Genomic DNA, 23,429 nt, shown 5'->3' with positions numbered 1-23,429 from the left:
AGATATGTCAGAAAGCTCTGCAGAGAGATTCTGGGTTTTCTTTCCCGTGATCTTCAGGGTCTGATGTTCCCTTGTTTTAGAAGCTGAGGGTTTTAACTAGCAAGTGCTGGTATTGGCAGGCTTCAGATTGCTCTTTTGCCCTGGATTTTCCCTTGGGAAATCATGGGTCACTTGGTTTAGACCCTTTCAGTTAGCTCATGTTGAAACATCATGTTATAGTTGATTTCTCCACCTGTGAGGAAAGTATTGTTGGGTCCTTAGAGAGAGGGCAAAACACAGATGGGGCCAAGCCAGGAGATGGGGAGAGAAGCTCAATGACACTTGATGGAAATGGAATACACAGAGAAGGCCCCTGAGTCCCACCACTGTGAGGGGAAAATAGCTCCTTGTCCTAAGAACCAATCCAACCTCAGATGACAAACACACAGTGCAAGAAGCATTGGGCTGGGAATCAGAAAATCAGGTTTCTATCTTCAATTTTCCCCTTGGCTCCCTTTCTGACCCTGAGAAAGTCTTTCAACCTCTCTGGGCCTCAGATCCCCATTTGTAAAATGAGAGAAATAGACCCACTTTGCTTGGAAAGAATGAGGCATTGGGTAGGCAAATGCTTTGCAAATAAATGCCCTACAGGTATAAAATATTATGATGATCATAATGTTTGAAGTTACAATGGATTATCCTAGACAAAGCTTAGATTTACAAACTTACTAACTTAAAGAACCCATCAAACAATAATGATAATTATGATATTTTTTAAGTGCTTACTTTGTGCCAGGCACCATATTAAGCACTGGGTTGGAAACAGGCCAATGGGGTTGAACACATCAGTCCGTGTCCCATGTGGGGCTCACAGTCTCAATCCCCATTTTACAGATGAGGTAACTGAGGCCCAGAGAAGTGAAGTGACTTGTCCAAGGTCACGCAGCAGACAAGTGGCAGAGCTGGGATTAGAATCCATGACCTTCTGACTCCGAGGCCCATCCACTACTCCGTGCTGCAGATGATAGGTGGTGTTGGGACTGTAGTGGTGGGGTTGGGGTACGAGACTGGAATACTTAATAATGATGGTATTTGTTAAGCGCTAACTATGTGTTGAGCACTGTTCTAAGTACTGGAGTACTGTTCTAAGCCCTGGAGCACTGCTTAGTCCAGAGAGTGTTGGGGGAGGAGGGAACGGAGAGGCCGATTGACTATCTGGCTCCCACTTTCTGCTCTTCCTCCTAAAAATTCTCCCAAACTACCGGCTCCCAAAAGGAAGCGAGAGAGGCAATGCCCTCCGGCCATACCTCCAGAGGGGACAGTACCAGGCTGACCACACAGTCTGAGAGGATTTTCTCTTCAATAATTTTGAAGCATGGCAATTTTGAGATCTGCTAATTGTAAGATTAAAATGAGTAGTACACTGCACTTAGTTGTTTCCTCTGTTAGTATAGTCTTGACACAGGTTCGGGTGGATTTGGGCTACCATCCACAAAATGTTCCTTCTTATTCCTTATTATTACTTTTAGACAAGCTGTGTGGCTCAGTGGAAAGAGCCTGGGCTTTGGAGTCAGGGGTCATGGGTTCAAATCCCGGCTCCACCAATTGTCAGCTGTGTGACTTTGGGCAAGTCACTTAACTTCTCTGTGCCTCAGTTACCTCATCTGTAAAATGGGGAATAAGACTGTGAGCCCCCCGTGGGACAACCTGATCACCTTGTAACCTCTCCAGCACTTAGAGTGCACATAGTAAGCACTTAATAAATGCTACTATTATTATTAGTATTATTAGTATTAGTATTATAGACCTTGTTCATTCATTCATTCCTTCGATTGTATTTATTGAGCGCTTACTGTGTGCAGAGCACTGTACTAAGCACTTGGGAAGTACAAGTCGGCAACATATAGAGACGGTCCCTACCCAACAATGGTCTCACAGTCTAGAAGGGGGAGACAGACAACAAAACAAAACATGTAGGCAGGTGTCAAAATCATCAGAACAAACAGAATTATAGTTATATGCTCATCATTACCAAAATAAATGGAATAGTAAATATGTACAAGTAAAATAGAGTAATAAATCTGTACAAATATATACAAGTGCTGTGGGGAGGGGAAGGAGGTAGGGCAGAAGGATGGGGAGGAGAGGAAAAAGGGGGCTCAGTCTGGGAAGGCCTCCTGGAGGAGGTGAGCTCTCAGTAGGGCTTTGAAGGGAAGAAGAGAGCTAGCTTGGCAGTTGTGTGGAGGGAGGGCATTCCAGGCCAGGGGAAGGATGTGGTGTGGGGGTCGATGGCGGGACAGGTGAGAATGAGGCACAGTGAGGAGGTTAGCGGCAGAGGAGCGGAGGGTGTGGGCTGTGATGTAGAAGGAGAGAAGGGAGGTGAGGTAGGAGGGGGCGAGGTGATGGAAAGCCTTGAAGCTGAGAGTGAGGAGTTTATGCTTGATTCATAGGTTGACAGGCAGCCACTGGAGATTTCTGAAGCACTTACTGTGTGTCAAGCAATGTTCTAAGTGCTGGGGTAGATACAAGATAATCTGCTTGTAATAAATTTACTAGCTTAAGGAGCCCATCAAATAATAATGATAATTGTGATATTTGTTAAGTGCTTACTATGTGCCAGACTGTATTATAAGCACTGGGTTGGATACAAGCAAATCGGGTTGTACACATCAGTCCCTGTCCCACAGGGGACTCAGAGTCGAAGTAGGAGGGAGGATAAGGATTGAATATCTACTTTCCAGGTGAGGAAAGTGAAGCAGAGTAAAGTGGCTTAATGTAGGCTGTTGGCAAAGGTTGGATTAAAACCCAGGTCCTCAGACTCTCAGGGCTAAGCTCTTTCCATTTGGCCACGTTGCATGTCTGGCATAGTGTTCATTCATTCATTCATTCATTCATTCAATAGTATTTATTGAGTGCTTACTGTTTGCAGAGCACTGTGCTAAGCGCTTAGTCCTGCTAGTTTCTCATGAAAATAAGGAGTAGCAAGATTTTTCCCTCTTCAGGATGGTCAGATGTTTGTAGAAGACCCTGCCTTTCTGCACTCTTTGAGTGGGAAGAGTGGGATGGATGTTGATTCGTCAGGAAAAAATAATAATAATCATTGTGACATTTAAGTTCTTACTATGTGCCGAACACCAGACTTGGTCCAAGAATAGATACAAGATAATCAGGCCAGACACAATCCATATCCCCTATGGAATTCACAGTCTAAGGGAGAGGGAGAACAGGTATTTAATCTCCATTTTACAGATAAGGACACTGAGGCATAGAGAAGTTAAGTGACTTACCCAAAGTCACCCAACAGGAAAGTGTGGAGCCAAGATCAGAACCCAGATCTTTTGGATCCCAAGACGTGCACTCCTGAGGTGTGCTCAGGAGCTTCTGATAATCAACCCACATTCTTAAAAGGATAATCAATCAATTGGTTGTATTTATTGAGTGCTTGCTATGTGCAGAGCACTTTACTAAGTGCTTGGGAGAATGCAATGTACTAGAGTTGGTAGACAGGTTCCCTGCATAATATTATAAATAGCTGTGATTGGCAGTTAGGACAGGACCAACCACATTGATTGATTGATGAGAGACTGCTTAAACATAGCCAGTTTCAGTTAATTAAAAACAGGTAAGGGTATTGATTAAAAAAAACCAAAAACCTAGCATCTATTAGGGAGATTCCTCAACTTCGTTTCTCCTGCAACTTAGAATGCCAGAAGTGCATTCCCAGTGAGCCCTCTCAATTGTAAAGTATTCAATGTAGGCTGCTCCTAGGTAATTTCCACAAAAGGTTGGACTTGAACATCCGGTGACATATTCTGATCCATGCACTTCTGGATTCAATTATATAATGCTCCATTATATTCAGAAATGTGTTGTGTGGGTGAAAGTTTACATTCAGTTTAACACTATTTCTTCTTAAGCACCTCTCAGCTGGAACCTATGTGACCTTCAAGCCTTTCTCTCTCTAACCCTTGAAGTCTTTATTGCTAAACTTTAAAGATTGCACAGTTCAGTCATGTAATGTGTTCTTGAATAAAGATGCATCTTGTAGGAGAGGAGATAAACCTTTCTACTCTGGCAGAGATGCATATGTGATTTATCCTGCATGCTATATCACCACTCCATCTTTACAGTGAAGCAAAGTGGAGCTGGGGTGGATCCTAGCCCTCTGTAGGATTAGAAATGCAGATATTCCGTTTTCTATTTGAGGAGAGAATTACTCTATAGATAAAGGCCAAACCATTTACCTTAGGTGAAATACCAAGGTTTAAAGCAAAGCAAAATCACCCACTCAAGGGAGGCCACACACACTAGCTAAATAAACACACCGCACCCCAAATCTGGCTTAAGCAAATAGGCTTCAGCTTCATTGCAATACATATATAAGGGCAAACCAGTTGCTTACTGCCTTTTAAAAAAGCCTCCCTTCAAAAAGACCCAGCAGAATCCTATGTCCCTCTAAAGGAGGCCCTTGTCAGTCCTTTCTTAAGCTTCTTTTCCTTAAGGAAAAATTTGTGGAGTGAGTGAAACTCCAAAGCTATCTAGGATCGTCTACCCCATTTGCTTCCTCCTTGTTCTCTTACCATGTCTTATGAAGTTGTGGTAAAAGAGCCACTCACCTTCCTTAGAGTCCAGGCATTATCCCTGGAAATATGGAATTGTGCCCAGGAGAGCTTATTCTCCCCACTTTATAAACCTAGCAGCATGGGCTAGTGGCCAGAACCCAGGCTTTGGAGTGAAAGGTCATGGGTTCTAATCCCAGCTCTGCCACTATCTTCTGTGTGACCTTGGGCAAGTTACTTAACTTCTCTGTGCCTCCGTTACCTCATCTGTAAAATGGAGATTAAGGCTGTGAGCTTCATAATAATAATGATGGCATTTATTAAGCACTCACTCTATGCATAGCACTGTTCTAAGCGCTGGGGAGGTTACAAGGTGATCAGGTTGTCCCATGGGGGGCTCACCATTTTAATCCCCATTTTACAGATGAGGTAACTGAGGCCCAGAGAGGTTAAGTGACTTGCCCAAAGTCACACGGCTGACATGTGGCGGAGGCAGAATTTGAACACATGACCTCAGACTCCAAAGCCTGTGCTCTTTCCACTGAGCCACGATGCTTCTCGTGGGACAGGGACCGTATCCAACCTGATTACCTCGCATCTACCCCAGCACTTAGAACAGTGCTGGGCAAATAATAAGTGCTCAACAAATACAATAATAGTAGTAATAGTAATAATAAAAACAATAATATTAATTAACCTATGTCTGGGCAAGCAACAGAAAATGGCAAGCTGAGCAGTTAAATGATGAATATGATCTCCCAAACTCTCTCTCCTTTGACTTCACATCGTATGTAATTGCCTCAAATTCTCACTTCACTTTTTTTTTCTGTATAGACAGGACCTTTATCATTCAAAGTATGTGGATAAAGACAGTTGGTGCTTCTGCTTAGCCCCAGTTACCTCATCTGTAAAATGGGGATTAAGACTGTGAGCCCCCCGTGGGACAACCTGTTCACCTTGTAACCTCCCCAGTGCTTAGAACAGTGCTTTGCACATAGTAAGCGCTTAATAAATGCCATCATCATTATTATTATCTATCTCCTCTCAATCAATCAATCAATCAATCGTGTTCCATGAGAGCATTATACTAAGTGATTCCTAGAGTATGGTAGGAGTACACAATCCCTATCCTCAAAGTGTTTACACTCATGGCACTCCAACATAATCCTATGTCAGTCAGTGAGCTTGGTCTCTTTTTGACAACTTTGCTTTCCCTTTTACCAAATTTACTCCCTTTCTTTATAGACCATTCCCCACTCTTGACCAATTCCACCCAGTCCAGGATATCTTGGGAAGTAGCAGTGAAACAGAGATAGGGAGAGCATCACAGCCAATAATTATCTGGCAGGAGGCAAACCATGACTTGTCCCGAAGAGGATTTTTCCAAGGAGTTTGAGGAACTTGGAGAGACAGAAGGAGAAGAGTAGATAAATGAGGGGAAGTGAGCTAGCAGGATTTGAAAAAAAATGAAAATACAAAAAACAAACCAACAATATAGTCTTCTGAAAGGAGGAACCAGGTAATAGGCAAATGGAAAATGAACTAACCATTATTATGTAATGGAGGAGTTCACTGCAATATTGGGCTACTACTTTAAAGTTAGCATTGGTAATGTAGCTTTTACATTTATTGGAGACACTTATTTTAATCACACTAGATGTTCATTTGATAAAAAAATTATAATGCCCTGTAAATTATGAATACCTTGTAACTCACAAATCCTATCACTTTTATGATTGGCAACATTACATGGCAACAGCTCATTTAAATAAGGAACATCTGTACATTATTATTTTTAGGGATTTTTTCATCTGTTGATTTAGAAATCTGGGGCCTTTATGAATCTTACATGAATATTTTTCTATACCCACATGTATCATCAAGACACAAAGAAATAGCCATAAAAATATTGTCCACTGACTTTTTTCCAATGGATAAATTGTGTGTTTCAAATAACAACATTCATTGTTTAAGAAAGGAGACACATTGTTTGCAACCTTTGATTTTAGGTATAGCAGACACAGCTTGATCTTCAAACAGTAAGAGTAACATGACAATCAGAAGGCACAGTAGGAAGAAGATTATGATTTTATACATAGTGATATAATATTTTAAAATAAAATAATTTTTATCAGCTAGTATCAGAATACAATAGTCCCTATTTCTCAGAATAATCCAATTTAGAACAATTTATTCTGACCAGGTTTGGTAAAAATAGATCTATCATTACATAGTGTAAGATAATGCATTAATTTTTATGAGTGAGTTATGAAGATGTACAACTCAGTTAAGAGTTAGGATAAACATAATATTCCTTAATTAATCCATTATGCGGTGGTACACATGTGCCATTTTTATTACCTTAAAAATGAAAAATGTCAAAAAAGGAAATTGCTGCTTTTTCCACACCAAAAAGCCTTTTTCTAAAATCATAAAATACCTAATCTAATTCACCATATACTCCTAATGAGCTTAACCAGCAGTCTCTATGCACAATTTTAGAACAAAAGGTCGTTATTTTCTGGCAGTCAAATTCGAGCACTTTTTTTCCGATCCATCAAAATGTTTCACCAGATATCGGAAATGGCATTTATAATTGGGGTTATCCACAATTATTGGTTATTAACCTAGCAAAGTTTTCTCTATTCATAAAAGTTGATCATCCCATTGTTTTGATTTAGGAACTAAGGAAATTCACTTAGCTCCAGAATGTAAAAACCCAGAATCCTGTTTAATATGTTTCTCACCCCAGTTTCTCAAACTAATGAATGAGATCCCATCCGAGCCTAGGTTTCTTCAAATTTTTTGAAAAAAAAAATCTCCCCACCTATTTTCAGGTGCCTCAGATCAAGGAAAGCGACATTTCTCTCTTTGTATGCCAGTGTTATTATCGGGTTATTTCTTTTGTTTAGTCATATAATAGGATGTTTGGAGTCACATTAACAGCATCTTGGGCAGCAACGGACAAATAGTCATTGCGGCTGGGGCTTGTTATGGAAAAGAATTGCCCGGTGGGTTGAGAAAATGACCACCAGTGGACTAGAATCTGTGAAGCTGAGAGTAATATTGCCAACTGGAGGTCAGTTTTTCCAACCAAGGGGTAATAGTTTGCCATTATAAACAGAATACTGCAGTCAGTATATATTTTATTAAACCATTTAAGGAACTTGGGAGCCATTTAATTTACACTTCCTGCTTGATATAGCTCAGGGAAGAGACTCAGGGCAGCTCACAAAAGAGACCTGGCATAATTTGAAGAAGAAATACCCTGAATGCTCCATTAATGTGTAGCATCTTGGGAATTTTTCCCAGAGATCCAGGGATTCTGGAAAATCTCATAAAATACATCCACTGGATAGGGGAAAAAGACTCTGTTTTCTCAACTTCGGTGATTTATAGTTTTTTGGAAGGGGGATGGTACTGTGCTCTAGACAGATTGAGTACAGAATGCTCAAGGGACCTGTCACTCCTAGAGTCATTCATTTTATGTCATTCTTATCAGGAAACTACATAGCGTGTTGAAGTTTGGTTAAACTTTGGGGGCCTTATGCTATCACTTTTCCATCAGGTAGAGATGGGAATTGGACTGCCTGTTGTGACCTTGTTATCAAATGAATCAGATGACCAAGATCATTAATTGTGTGTGTTTGTGCAAGTGTGCTCCCAGGTGTTGTTCAAAGTATCCACAGATGTGCATTTATATATAGAAAGTTTACTACCCCCCTACCCCCCCACCTTAAAAAAAAAGAATTGGGAGTGGCTGGGGCAGGGGGTGGAAGGAAGATGAGAGTCCTGAATCTTTCAATTAATGGTATTTATTGAGTGCTTACCATGAACAGAGCACTGAACTGGGCACATGGGAGAGATCAATGCATCACAGTTGAAAGACATAATTCCTGCCCCTAAGGAATTTACAGGGAGGAGGTAACTGAAAAGCCATTTGGTGCTGGCTTGAGAAGGAAGGTTCTTTAAAGAAAGCTCCTCTTTACACTAATCTTTCCCTAGTTTAGGGGTTTACTCTACTGGTCCCCTCCCTTTATTCCTAAACAACTCTCACATTAACAGAGTTCCCGGAAGATGTGATTATCTAACATAAAAAGATTCTGCTCAGGTGCACTACAATGTATTTGAGAATGCTCACACCAGTAAAGGTAATTAATATTATGCCATTCATTCCAGTATTCCCCAAACTTTATTATATATCCTTAGAAAGGACCCTCATTTTTACGAAGTTTATGCAACCAAATCTTTTTGGTTAATTTGTAAATCTATTTAGGAGGTGGAGAAATATGAGAACCATTCATTTCGATTAAATTTGTTAATAGGCACTTTGCATTTGGATTGACAACTATTAATATTAAAGAGCTTGGCCAAATCAAAATTTGTATAGTTTAGAGAGTTTTAAATGTAATGCATGGTGCTAACTAAATGGGAATTTGTGAAATATCAGACCAGGGTGGGATATATCCAGGACTGGGTGAGATGATGTCAGAGTAAAAAGAGGATTGTTGAAATCCTCTTCCTAGGAAGCATATTTGAAATATTTTCTTTCTGAGAGATATCAGCCCTATATGCAGTTTAGAGGCTACAGAGAAGTGAATGCAGAACAAAGACATGAATGTAGACAAATTTAGATTCTTTCATAGAAATAATGCAAATAAAGATACAGAGAGCACTTTAGTGTGTTATACAAATAATGTTTTATAATTATTTGTATACAATATTCTCTGCCACACTAATTTGGAAGGATTTGGGAAAAACAAAGGAAGTCTAAACTAGAACACACGCATCACTTATATAATGATGAAAAATACGGAACCCAATCATAAGAAAAATCCAAGTAGATTGCATTGGTTTTTGCAACTCTCTTTAAGCATAGTGTATTGTATGCATTACTGAATAGATTCAAAGACAAAAAAACAACAACTCCAAAACCAGACAGGATGGCATTTAGGACAAAGTTTCACCAAATATTTGGTAAAGGGGAAGGGTATTGTTCATTCATGCATTAGGGCACTACTCTGGGAGTCGAATTCCAATGGTAAGTTATTATTTTGGTTGGGTTATGACTCTTTAAGTTTTTAGGGGGTTATTTAGCTCCCAAGAACAGTTATTTGTACCGTTTGCAGATGATTGTATGAAGCACTTGGGATAGTGCAATAGAGTTAGAAGACACCATCGCTGCTCTCAAGAGCTTACAGTCTAGCAGGGGAGACAGATACAGAATAAATTACAGATGGGAGAAAGAAAGAATAGAATGGAAAGAGACATATGTGGATGAGTAAATTCTTCATTAGTAGAGCAATATCTCAAAGAATTATCTGTTTCCCCATCACCTCTAAAGGGTCTTCCTCAACTTCCTCTTCAGATCTGGCTCATTTCCAAGTGGCTTTGTCTTCTATCCCTGACTGCCAGAAGTCATCAGAAGAGCTACTGTCCAGCTCAGGTAAATTTGCCTGTTTTTTAATATGGGGAAGAGGGAATGATAACTGTCTGTCTAAAACTGTGCTAATAACAAGGATGAGGCCGGGGCACTGAAGAATATATGACCTTTCTAATCGCTGCCCTTGTTGTGTTCTCTGGAGTTCCTGCATTACAAGGGTAAATAAACATCCCTAAGAAGATTCATGACTTTCCCTCTACTTCAAAGCCACAAGTCTACTTGATACACCGTGATCTCTGTTCCTTTCCATGAGGCTCATGCACCTGTGACTTCAATGAATTTCAATAAGAGCTCAAGAAAAGTACTGTAAACTTGTTCTTTTTCTCCGTCTTTCTTTTTTTTTTTAAGAGCAGGGAGCTAAAAGGGTATCATCTGTCTAAAACCAGAACTGAAAAAAAAAACCTCATAAAACTTAGGTTTTTCTTAATTGGACCAAAATTTGAGGAGTCTGGAAATGAGTTTGTTTCGAAAGAAGATGACCAGTGTCACATATGAGTGTTTTCTTCATAATGAATTGGTGGTCTTAAGTACATAAATTGAATAGGCAGCAAAAGAGCTACATGGCCTTTAAGCTTAACTGCCAACTTCTTTTTAATTGCATTAGGAATCCAGAATAAGTTGTAATGAAAGATGGGTTTTATGTAAGGAACAATTCTGATACTCTTAAAAAAATTTGGTCCTCTTAAATTTTATAGATTCTCAAAAAGATATATATCAGCTGGTGGCTGCTCGAAATCTGGTTTATGGATTTTGAAGAATATGAGCCAGAGTATTTTTTCCCTGAGATTGTGCTTCTATTCAGCTGTTCCTTTCAACCTACGAAATGGAAAACACCGAAGGGAAGATTAGCTATAAGGCCCTATTGCTCTTTCTCTCCCATCTGTCTCTTTGCTTGGAGAAAACACAGCTTCAGTGGCAAGCGGGAACAATATGTAGTCTTTTCTGCTGACCTCACACTTTCCAGTTTGACTTCCACAACCTGTACAGAAGTGTCAAGTTTTTTGTATTGAACTAGCTCTGGTACTTGTTGTAACAATGACTGCATCATGAAGTGTTTGATAAATCACATAGAGAGCGTGAGCAAGGGATATTTACTCCACAAAGATCTGGCTCTGAAACAAGAGGAATGAGGGCGTGTGGTCTGAACAGAGGGACAGGAGCCAGGATTCCCCGTACTCTAATCCTACTCCTGGCACTGAATCTCTTGGGGGAGTAATTTGCTCAACCTCAGTTTCCCCATCTGTACAAAGTAAGGAAGGAGTGTGCTCTCCTCCCAGGGATGCAGGGGGATTCATTCATTAATTTTGTAAATACAGCACTTTGAAGATGGAAAAGGTTATTTAAGCACAAAGCATTTAACATTATTAAGTGGTATTATACCAAGTTGCTCAATCAAACCCATTATTCATGCTTTTTACATGTAACACATATACCTGTCCTACCCCTTCAAGGAGTTTGGTTTTCTAAATCACTGGATTTCTTTTATAAGAAACCCTCCTCTCCCCCCTCCCCCCACCAAATGAAAAGGTGTAGGGGGGTATTCTCAATGGTGTCTTTGTTTGATAACGTTTTTGGAGTTTTTCTGTTTTAGTTGGGCCTTGTATGAGTCCGGCTTGAGGGATCTCAGCTCCAATTTTTTCGGAGTTTAAAACCAAGTGAGTTGGCTTGCTTAAAAACAATTAGGGGAGCCCCCATCCTATCTTAGTGTCCTCTTTTCTCTGGTCTCCGACCTTGTTGTCTTGGGCTTTCAAGTCCCCACAAGATGATGTTCTTCGCTGACTGGTCCTGTTCATGCTTTTGAACGTGGGTGTGAGGGTTTAATGGAGTGCTTTGGGCAGGTTTTATACACTCTTTTCCTCCTCCAGAATTGCTTTCCAGGGAGCCTGCATTAGGCACCTGCCTGTGACGTCTCTCCACTTAGTCCCACCTCCTAACACCTATAACAAACAAAGAATCTGCAGACAGAAGAGGGAAGGGAGAAATGAGAAGCAACATAGCCTAATGGAAAGAGCATGGGCCTTGGATCCATAGGTCCTGGCTTCTAATCCTGGCTCTGCCGTGTATGTGCTGCATGACCTTGGGCATGTCCTTTAACTTTGCTGCGCCTCAGTTATCTCTCTGTAAAATGGGGATTCAATCCTACGCCCTCTTACTTAGACTGTGAGCCCTATGGGGGACAGGGACTGTGGCCAGCATGATTACCGTGCTTAGTGGAAAGAGCACGGCCTTGGGAGTCAGTGGTTGTGGGTTCTAATCCTGGCTCTGCCACTTGTCAGCTGTGTGGCTTTGGACAAATCCCTTAACTTCTCTGTGCCTCAGTTACCTCATCTGTAAAATGGAAATCAAGACTGTGAGCCCCAAGTGGGACAACCTAATAACCTTGTATCTATCCCAGTGCTTAGAAGAGTGTTTGGCACATAGTAAGCACTTAACGATGACCAACATTATTATTATTATTATTACTGTTGATAATAATAATAATAACTCCTATCTATCCCAGTGCTTAGAACAGTGCTTGGTACATTAATAAGGTCTTACCAAGTACCATAATTATTATTAGTATCAGTCTCATGGAGTTCATGAATACGTCCCACCAATTCCAAGGAGGAGATTACACCTACAGTGGTTTGAGCTGGATTTCCAGCCTTACTCATCTGAGACTTTCCAGTCAGGATTGACTAGGCCCCAAATGGAGGCTTCCTGGTCAGTTAGAGCTCTGAAACTGGCCCCACCCAATCCTCACCAGCCCTGAATTTCCCTTTACTCCGGTACTCACAGTACAAACTGATGGAAATCCCAGGAGCTTGCTCAAGGGGTACCCCAAATCACCTAACATCTATTGAATTTATTGGAAATTGTGATGTTCCTTCAGTATTTATGGACATACCATACTCAGTTGCTTCCTTTACCTGTAATCAATAAAAGGCATTGATTGTGTGCTTACCGTGTGTAAAGCATTGCACTAAGCACTTGGATGAGTACATTATACAGAGTTGGTAGACACATTCCCTTCCCTCAGAGAGCATACTCTCTGGAAGGGGAGACAGACGTCAATATAAATAAATCAATTATGGATATGTACATAAGTACTGAGGGGCTGAGGGAGGCGAGAATAAAGGTTGCCAATCCAAGAGAAAGGGTGATATAGAAGGGAGCTGGAGAAGGGAAAATGAGGCCTAGCTGGGGAAGACTTCTTGGAGGAGATGTGCATTTAATGAGGCTTTGAAGGTGGGGAGAGTGATCGTCTCGGATATAAAGAGGGAGGGTATTCCAGGCCAGTTTCCTAGTTTGAAACTCTCCTGCGAGTCCCACTGTTGCCCCTGGCTGAAGGAGCTGAAGATTTTCAGTACTCCTCTTGTTTTAGGGCTAATCTTACTTTGCCTACGCTTTGTCTTCCCTAACTCACATATGCTTAAACAGTCATGGTCACACATTTTCGCTCACCTACACAGACAGATGGCTCTGGCGCCCTGGGTGGAATATCAGGAATATGCTGCCTCTACTTTGATAAGTATTCCCTGGTGATAGGCAGATTGATGTGACTTGGAACTGCTGGTGTCCTCTCTTGGTCCAGGATCCCATGTTCCTTTAGTCACATTCATTCATTCAGTCAGTCAGTCATACTTATTGAGTGCTACTGTGTGCAGTGCGTTGTATTAGACTTTGGGAGAGAACAAGCCATGACATTGGATGAACTCCCCAAGGAAGTGAGTGTAAATTAAGATACCGAAACCCAGATAAGAAGCAGCGTAGCCTAGTGGAAAGGGCCCAGACCTGGAAGTTAAAGGACCTGGGTTCTAATGGCTACTCTAGATTACCCAGAGAAGAAAGGGCAGAGGTATCAAAATCACTCAGAAAATTGGAGTTAGAGCCAGGGAGAGCCAGGAGATGACTAAAAATGGTAATTTAGCAGGTGATAGTGGCAGATAATGTGGGCTTCAAAGGAAGAGAAGGGGAGAGCAGGGGAATGGGGTGGTGTGAAAACATCATAGTATGGGAAGGAGCAGAGCAAATCCTTTCCCTTTTCCTGTGAGAAGGAAGTGGAAGAGGTTGCAGTCCTTTCTGAAGACTGCAGAAGAAGATGCAGTCTTGTTTGAACTTATCTAGAGTGAGGAGGAGCAAAGAGGGCAGGAAGAGATCAAGAGTAGAGAGGAGTTTGCCTATGATTGAACAGGTGTTCCACAGGCAGGATTTTGATGATGAAGTTGGGTAGAGGAGTGGGAAAGAAATGGCCTGGGGGATGGGGACAGGTTGGATGGGAGGGGGCTAAATGGGTGCCATATTGGGGTTGGGTGATTTGGGGTGGAAGGGAAAGAGGAAAACAGGGATATGGTGGGGTGGGGAAGGACACTCAGAGCAGCAGCGTGGCTTAGCGGAAAGAGCACGGGCTTGGGAGTCAGAGGTCGTGGGTTCTAATCCTGTATCCGTCACTTGCCAACTGTGTGACTTTGGTCAAGTCACTTAACTTCTCTGTGCCTCAGTTACCTCATCTGTAAAATGGGGATTGATTGTGAGCCCCATGTGGGGCAACCTAATTACCTTGTATCCACCCCAGCATTTAGAACAGTGCTTGGCACATAGTAAGCACTTAACAAATACCAGCATTATTATTATTATTATCCTAGTGGAAAAGGTATGGAACTGGAAGCCAGAGGTCCTGGGTTCTAATCCCAGCTCAGCCTCTTGCCTGTTGAATGACCTTGGACAAGTCATTTAACTTCTCTAAGCCTCAGTTTCCTTCTCTGTGAAATGGAGATTCGATACCCAATAATAATAATAATGGCAGTTGGTAAGCACTTACTATGTGCCAAGCACTGTTCTCAGTGCTGGGGTAGATGCAAGATGATTGCGTTGGGTCCAGTCCCTGTCCCACATGGGGCTCACTGGCTTAATCCCCATTTTGCAGATGAGGTAATGGAAGCACTGAAATTAAGTGACTTGCCCAAGGTCACATTGCAGACAAGTGGTGATGTTGGGATTAGAACCCAGGACCTCTGACTCCCAGGACTGTGCTGTTTCCACTAGGCCACAGTCTCTCTATGACCGTGAGGCTCATGTAGTAATTCAGAGACTGTGTCTGACCAGATGATATTGTATGAACCCCAGCACTTAGTACCGTGCCTGGCAACTAATAACTGCTTAAAAAATTTCACAAGTACTATTATTATTATTATCACTAATAATAATAATAATGATGACACTTGTTAAGTGCTTACTATGTGCAAAGCACTGTTCTAAGTGCTGAGGGAAATACAAGGTGATCAGGTTGTCCCATGTGGGGCTCACAGTCTTAATCCCCATTTTACAGATGAGCATCTAATAACTGCTTAACAAATTTCACAAGTATTATTATCGTTATTATTATCACTAATAATAATAATAATAATGGTATTTGTTAAGCACTTACTATGTGCAAAACACTGTTCTAAGCATGTGGGGGGGGTACAAGGTGATCAGGTTGTCCCACGTGGGGCTCACAGCCTTAATCCCCATTTTACAGATGAGCATCTAATAACTGCTTAACAAATTTCACAAGTATTATTATTAATCAATCAATCAATCATATTTGTTAAGAGCTTACTGTGTGCAGAGCACTGTACTAAGCGCTTGGGAAGTATGATTATTATCACTAATAATAATCATAATGATGGTATATGTTAAGCACTTACTATGTGCAAAGCACTGGTCTAAGCACTGGGGGGGATACAAGGTGATCAGGTTGTCCCATGTGGGGCTCACAGTCTTAATCCCCATTTTACAGAAGAGGTCACTGAGGCCCAGAGAAGTGAAGTGACTTAGAACAGTGCTCAGCATTTAGAACAGTGTTCAGTGCTTAGAACGGTGCTTTGCACATAGTAAGCGCTTAATAAATGTCATTAAAAAAAGTGACTTGCCCAAAGTCACACAGCTAACGAGTAGCGAAGCTGGGATTCGAACCCATGACCTCTGACTCCCAAGCCTGTGCTCTTTCCACTGAGCCACGCTGCCTCTACAGTAGTAGTAGTAGTAGTAGTAGTAGTAGTAGTAGTAGTAGTAGTAGTAGTAGTAGTAGTAGTAGTAGTAGTAGTAGTAGTAGTAGTAGTAGTAGTAGTAGTAGTAGTAGTAGTAGTAGTTTCATTATAAAGAGTGAAGCCCCACAGTTTCCAGTTCCGGTCCTGTGTGGGTGCAGCTTTCCAGTATTCTAACATTGAGAAGGCATGCTGCCTGAGGCTTGTGGGTCTGACAGACTGTGATTAGCTGTCCGGAAAAAGCGTGACAGGGGCAAAGTGTCTCTACAGTGTCTCTACGGTGGCACAAATTGAGGAGACCTGAAGTCCTTTATGGAGATTCGGTCCTGTCACCTGAATTGCCTAAGGCAGTATCAGCTATGAGCCTCTTGCAATGACAAGAGGGGGTTCCTCAGCATAGCAGTCATGGCAGTGGCAGTTCACAAGCCCATAACCTTGGCATTATCTTCGACTCATCTCTCTCATTCAACCCACATATTCAATCTGTCAACAAATCCTGTCAGTTCAACCTTCACAACATCTCTGAAATCTACCCTTTCCTCTCCATCCAAATCATTACTACTTCAATCCAAGCATTTATCCTATCCCACCTCTAATATTGGATCAGCCTCTTTGCTGACCTCTCTATCACCTGCCTTTCCCCACTCCAGTCCATAGTTAACTCTGTTGCCCAGAACAGTGCTTGGCACATAGTAAATGCTTAAAAAATGCCATCATCATCATCATATATATATATGTAATTTATTTATATTAATATATGTCTCCCTTTCTGGACTGTAAACTCATTATGGGCATGGAACATGTCTACCAACTCTGTGTTATCTTGTACTCTCCAAAGCATTCATTCATCATTCATTCATTCAATCGTATTTATTGAGCGCTTACTGTGTGCAGAGCACTGTACTAAGCACTTGGGAAGTACAAGTTGGCAACATATAGAGACGGTCCCTACCCAACAACGGGCTCACAGTCTAGAAGGGGGAGACAGACAACAACACAAAATATATTCACAAAATAAAATAAATAGAATAGTAAATATGTACAAGTAAAATAAATAGAGTAATAAATCTGTACAAACATATATACAGGTGCTGTGGGGAGGGGAAGGAGGTAGGGTGGGGTAACGGGGAGGGGTAGAGAAAGGAGGGGGCTCAGTTTGGGAAGGCCTCCTGGAGGAGGTGAGCTCTCAGTAGGGCTTTGAAGGGAGGAAGAGAGCTAGCTTGGTGGATGTGTGGAGGGAGGGCATTCCAGGCCAGGGGGATGATGGCGGGACAGGCGAGAATAAGGCACAGTGAGGAGGTTAGTGGCAGAGGAGCAGGGGGTGCAGGCTGGGCAGTAGAAGGAAAGAAGGGAGGTTAGGTAGGAGGGGGCGAGGTGATGGAGAGCCTTGAATCAATCAATCAATCAATCGTATTTATTGAGCGCTTACTATGTGCAGAGCACTGTACTAAGCGCTTGGGAAGTACAAATTGGCATCACATAGAGACAGTCCCTGCCCAACAGTGGGCTCACAGTCTAAAAGGGGGAGACAGAGAACAGAACCAAACATACAAACAAAATAAAATAAGTAGGCTAGAAATGTACAAGTAAAACAAATAAATAAATAAATAAATAGAGTAATAAATATGTACAACCATATATACATATATACAGGTGCTGTGGGGAAGGGAAGGAGGTAAGATGGGGGGATGGAGAGGGGGACGAGGGGGACAGGAAAGAAGGGGCTCAGTCTGGGAAGGCCTCCTGGAGGAGGTGAGCTCTCAGCAGGGCCTTGAAGGGAGGAAGAGAGTTAGCTTGGCGGATGGGCAGAGGGAGGGCATTCCAGGCCCGGGGGATGACGTGGGCCGGGGGTCGATGGCGGGACAGGCGAGAGCGAGGTACAGTGAGGAGATTAGTGGTGGAGGAGCGGAGGGTGCGGGCTGGGCAGTAGAAGGAGAGAAGGGAGGTGAGGTAGGAGGGGGCGAGGTGATGGAGAGCCTTGAAGCCCAGGGTGAGGAGTTTCTGCCTGATGCGCAGATTGATCGGTAGCCATTGGAGGTTTTTGAGGAGGGGAGTAATATGTCCAGAGCGTTTCTGGACAAAGATAATCCGGGCAGCAGCATGAAGTATGGATTGAAGTGGAGAGAGACACGAGGATGGGAGATCAGAGAGAAGGCTAGTGCAGTAGTCCAGACGGGATAGGATGAGAGCTTGAAGCCAAGAGTGAGGAGTTTTTGCCTGATGCATAGGTTGACTGGTAGCCACTGGAGATTTTTGATGGGGGGAGTAACATGCCCAGAGCGTTTCTGCACAGAGATGATCTGGGCAGCAGCGTGAAGTATAGATTTTAGTGGGGAGAGACAGGAGGATGGGAGATCAGAGACGAGGCTGATACAGTAATCCAGTTGGGATAGGATGAGAGATTGAACTAGCAGGGTAGCGGTTTGGATGGAGAAGAAAGGGCGGATCTTGGCTATGTTGTGGAGGTGAGACCAGCAGTTTTTGGTGACGGATTGGATATGAGGGGTGAACGAGAGAGCAGAGTCGAGGATGACACCAAGGTTGCCAGCTTGTGAGATGGGAAGGATGGTAGTGCCATCAACAGTGATGGGAAATTCAGGGAGAGGGCAGGGTTTGGGAGGGAAGATAAGGAGTTCAGTCTTGGACATATTGAGTTTTAGATGGCGGGCAGACATCCAGATGGAGATGTCTTGAAGACAGGAGGAGACACGAGCCTTAAGGGAGGGACAGAGAGCAGGGGCAGAGATGCAGATTTGGGTGTCATCAGTGTAGAGATGATAGTTGAAGCCGTGGGAGCAAATGAGTTCACCAAGGGAGTGAATGTAGATAAAGAACAGAAGGGGACCAAGAACTGACCCTTGAGGAGCCCCTACAGTAAGGGGATGGGAGGGGGAGGAGGAGCCCTCAAAAGAGACTGAGAATGAACGGCCAGAGAGATAAGAGTAGAACCAGGAGAAGACAGACTCTCTGAAGCCAAGGTTGGATAGTGTGTTGAGGAGAAGGGGGTGGTCCGCAGTGTCGAAGGCAGCTGAGAGGTCAAGGAGGATTAGGATACAGTAGGAGCCATTGGATTTGGCAAGCAGGAGGTCATTGGTGACCTTTGTGAGGGCAGTTTTGGTGGAATGTAGGGGACAGAAGCCAGATTGGAGGGGGTCGAGGAGAGAGTTGGTGTTGAGGAATTCGAGGCAGCGAGTGTAGACGACTCGTTCAAGGAGTTTGGAAAGGAATGGTAGGAGGGAGATAGGGTGATAACTAGAAGGGGAGGTGGGGTCAAGAGAGGATTTTTTTAGGATGGGGGAGACGTGGGCATGTTTGAAGGCAGAGGGGAAGGAACCAGTGGAGAGTGAGCAGTTGAAGGTGGAAGTTAAGGAGGGGAGGAGGGACGGGATAAAAGATTTCATAAGATTTCATAAGCACTTAGTACAGTGCTCTGCACACATTATGTCCTTAATAAATATGATTGTTCCTATCTCAGGGAAGAGGAGAAGGAGGAGGAGGAGAAACTTGCTGAAGATTTGCTGCTGCTTCCTCCTGTCCCCCTTTCCTGGTGCTGGTTCTCAACAGGAGTTTTCAGTGAGGCCAAAATTTAGAACTGCTAATTGTGCTGCTAGATACATCTATTCTTCAAAGCCCCAGCATGAACTGACAGTTGGACCAGCCTCCAAGGTCCCCAGGATCATTTATCCCGAAGTTGTGATGGCAACCCTAGGTGAACTGGTCTTCTTTGCCTGTTCTGTTGCCACTGCTTCTGTTCTAGACAACAGCAACCCAGCCCTGAATAGGTCACTTCGCCCAGGCTAGAGCTACGATCTCTGCTGCCATACCAGAGGAAGAAGTAGTGGAGATGTCCGTAACTAAATTGGCCCATCTGGCTGTCTTGTTGGAACTGCTGGGTGAGAACAGTAGGAAGGGAAGGAAGAGTGAAGGCTGCAGAAGTGAGGGGAGCTCAGCCCCTCACATTCTTGCTCTTCTCTCACCCTTTACCTCTTCCCCCATTTCTCATCTCCTTTGCCCCCTCATTGCTCCTTTTTCTCCTCTTCTTTTCCCCGTTTTCCCCCTTTTCCTCTTTCCTCCCTCATTTTCCTCTTTTTCTCCACTCCTTTCCATTTTTTCTCTTCTCCCTTTCCCCCTCATTTTCCCCTCTCCTTTACTCACTTTTCTCCCCTCCTTCCCCACTTATTTTCTTGCCCTTCCCCTTACGATCTTTCCCAGTCCTGCCCAAGTTGATGCTTCTGTTCCTCTTAAGTCTCCCATCTTCTCCCAAATATCTCATGGATCACCTTCTGTCATGGTTCTGCTCTACAGTGAGTCAGTCACCCCTCTGCCTCATGCCCTCCTTTCCCACCCTCCCACCACCCCCGCCATATCCTGCCATCTCCAGGGCATGTTAGAGCCTAACTCTGGCAGGATGGGTCAGGACCAGCACTCCCTATGCCTTACTGCTAAAGCAGCTGGCCCCAAAAAGTCCTATCAAGGGACTGGAAACATCAGGCTCAATACGATTCAAAAGCATTCTGTCCGGTTGAGGTCACGATGTCTGATGGCCTTCCGCACTGAGTTATTTTTAAAAATCATCTTCTTGCTCGTGCTATTGTCTCATTAATTTCAGGGTAACATCAAAATGAGTGGGAATTTTCAATTGAGAATCTTTGTTTTTGGGATATAAAGTTGTTAGCCACTGGTCAATGCAAAATAACCAAGGTCTCAAATACTCCACTTGCAAAATGTGAAAGATGGAGATTTTCTTCCTGATTCTCCTTGAACAAATGAGTTCTGAAGGAGAATTTAACTAGCTATTTTGAAACTTTTACACTGATGGTGGATTCATTTTGGAAAAAGAAGAAACATTCTGGAAAATCCAGTCTTAATAAAGTTCCTTCTATGCTGAAGTTTGAAGTGTTAGCGTTCTATAGTATAATGTTTTATTTCATGGTGATTCTTTATGCAGCTGTGTTTGCTGCAGAAACTCACATTTCTATGTTGAATACTGAATGAAATGTGAATGTGGTTTTTAAAATTTAGTATTTTTAATAAAAGATTTGGGAGCAAAGGCTTAAGTACACGAGACCCAAAACGTTACAGATAAAAATATAGCCATAATCACACATCAAAACCTAGAAAAATTCATTACGTAGGGAACATCAGTAATTGAGAGAAGTCAAGATAGAACAGGCAGAAAAATAATATATAAGCCTTGAATTCCAGAGACGTGAATCCTTTTAGCTATGATCAGTGCTTCAGAGTTTTTCAGGGTGGGTGTTTTATTACTTTGGATGCTTTGCTTAGAGGAATGTAATTTATTATCATCAAATCTGCATGGCAACATGAATTTGGATTTGGGTTTCTGGGATAAGTTTACAATTAGTCCTCTCATATATATTTATAGCTTTGAAGAGCACTTGAAGTTAAAATGACTTAACTGCCTCTCCTTTTTGATTGATATGTGAAATATTGCTTTTCTCTGACAAAACAAAAAAGTGGTCATTGCTAAGTGAAGCATAGTTATTGTTTGTTTAGGGGACTTTGATAAGAGCGCTGTTCCCAAGCCTGTGGATCATGCGAAAAAGAAACGGCTATTCTGTGTCTTCAGGTACTTTAGTTTTGAATGTGGGATCATTTTAATCCTCTGGATTTTCTCTGCACTGAAACCCTAAACAGAAGTTTCTAACACAAAAATGGCCTCTAAGGAAAATAAAAGAGCTAACAAAAATCTAGGAGACATTTTCTCAGGAAGGTTGGACTGTCTGCCTTTATTTTCTTGAGCAACATTGTGATTTCCAATCATTTCAACTCTCTAGAACCCCCACCCCCACCTGCCTTCCTGGTAGGAATTCTTTATTGCTGTGGAATATTTAGAAATTGTCACTGTAGGGTGATAGTAAAGGTTTTTCTATTAAAGTACAGTAAGATCTTGACTATGTGTTTCAGTTTTTGTCAGTCTGATGTAGAAGTAAAAACGGCAACAATAATTTAGTTATTGGCTTATGTTTATTGCCAGTGCAATAAGGTTGTCGTGTCTGACGTTTTCTTCTCACTATATTGAAGCTTTTAGCAAGTCTCTCTCCGTACTCTGAAACCAGCTGAAGTTGGCCTCTATTTGCAGAAGGGTTATACATTCCTGTAACCCTGGCATGCTCTCACAACCTCCTTAGGCTGCTTTCACTGACTTAAAAACACAGTAATTAGAATGAAGGTCTGCAGTTTTATTTTAGAATATTAAATCATTCGTTTCTGGAAATCGAAATCTGCAAAATACCCCGATTATTATGTGAAGGGCTATATTAACATTGGCTTTGGTCAATGGGCAGCGATGTCATTCTGGGGAAAAAGTATGCACACCCCACCCTGTGGGAAGAGCCCAGTGAACTAGAGAATGCTGTTTTTCTCTCCCTCTTCCCTACCACCCCCTTATTTATTGATGGTATTTGTTAAGCACTTACTACATGTCAAACACTGTTCAAAGTGCTGGGGTAGGTATAACTTAATTAGGTCAGATACAGGCCCTGCCCTTCATGGGCCTCACAGTCCAAGTAGGAGGGAGAACAGGTATTGAATTCTCACTTTACAGTTGAGGAAACTGAGGCACAGAGAAGTTAAGTGACTTACCCAAAGTCACACAGCAAGCAACCAAACCCGGGATTAGAACCCGGGTCTCTCGACTCCCAAGCCCAGACTCTTTCTACTAGGCCACGCTGCTTCCCAATCAAGAGTAACTCAGGTAGTTTCTGCTTTAGCCTGAGTTTAGTTCCTCAAATTGAGTCTCCTCCTTTTTTTAAAAAAAGACGACTTTTTTGAAATTATTTTGAGGGTATGGAAATAATTGGACATAATCTTATGCACAATCTTTTTTATGTAAAACATGCATTTTCCTGAGCAAAGAGGATTATTGGTCATAAGTTCTGCTGGTTAAAAAGGAGCAGGGGAAAGGTTTAGAAACTAAAACTTTGAAAAGGCTCTGATGGCCTGTGTGATCTCGCTCTTTTGATTTGTGTTGCTCTTTGGAGAATTCCAGGTTCACAGTAGCATTGGGATTCTTGCTACCTGGAAGGTAAGATCCTGGACATTTTGAAAGCCCAGAAAGAAAGTCGTGAAAGGATATCTTTCATCACTGGGCTTGTTTTTTTTGTGAGATGGTTGGGGTTCTATGCATTTTTGAGCTTTTCAGAGATTTGTTGATGGTAGGGGTGGGGGGAGGGAGGCAAAAAGGGGAAATAATTTCTAGTTTAGTTCTAATGGAAGAGTTTCTATGAACATATTCCCAGAATTGCTCCCTTTACCCACTCTTCCCTCAGCCCCACAGCAGTTATGTACATCTCCGTAATTTATATATTTATATTAATGCCTGTCTCCATGTCTGGGCTGTAAGCTCGTTGTGGGCAAGGACCGTGCCTACCAACTCTCTTTTACTGTTATATTGTACTCTCCCAACTGCTTAGTTCA

The 23,429-nt window shown here is 42.4% G+C and overlaps 1 protein-coding gene across 5 annotated transcripts in view; it reads left to right on the top strand.

Moving 5' to 3' along the window:
• The window catches only part of LOC119934279 (zinc finger protein 536-like), a 358,396-nt gene that overhangs the window by 82,381 nt on the left and 252,586 nt on the right, over positions 1-23,429 (top strand). For 4 of the 5 annotated variants that reach the window (XM_038753724.1, XM_038753721.1, XM_038753723.1 and 1 more), the window contains exon 3: positions 9,907-9,984. The gene's annotated coding sequence lies outside the window, so the exon portion shown is untranslated. Of the gene's footprint in view, positions 1-9,882; positions 9,985-23,429 lie in introns of all 5 variants that reach the window. The other variant, XM_038753722.1, reaches the window with a different exon arrangement.

The sequence above is a fragment of the Tachyglossus aculeatus genome, chromosome 11 (assembly GCF_015852505.1).
Source record: "Tachyglossus aculeatus isolate mTacAcu1 chromosome 11, mTacAcu1.pri, whole genome shotgun sequence".
Classification (NCBI taxonomy): Eukaryota; Metazoa; Chordata; class Mammalia; order Monotremata; family Tachyglossidae; genus Tachyglossus; species Tachyglossus aculeatus.
Note: the sequence above shows the minus strand (reverse complement) of the source record. Positions and strands in the feature narration are given on the sequence as shown.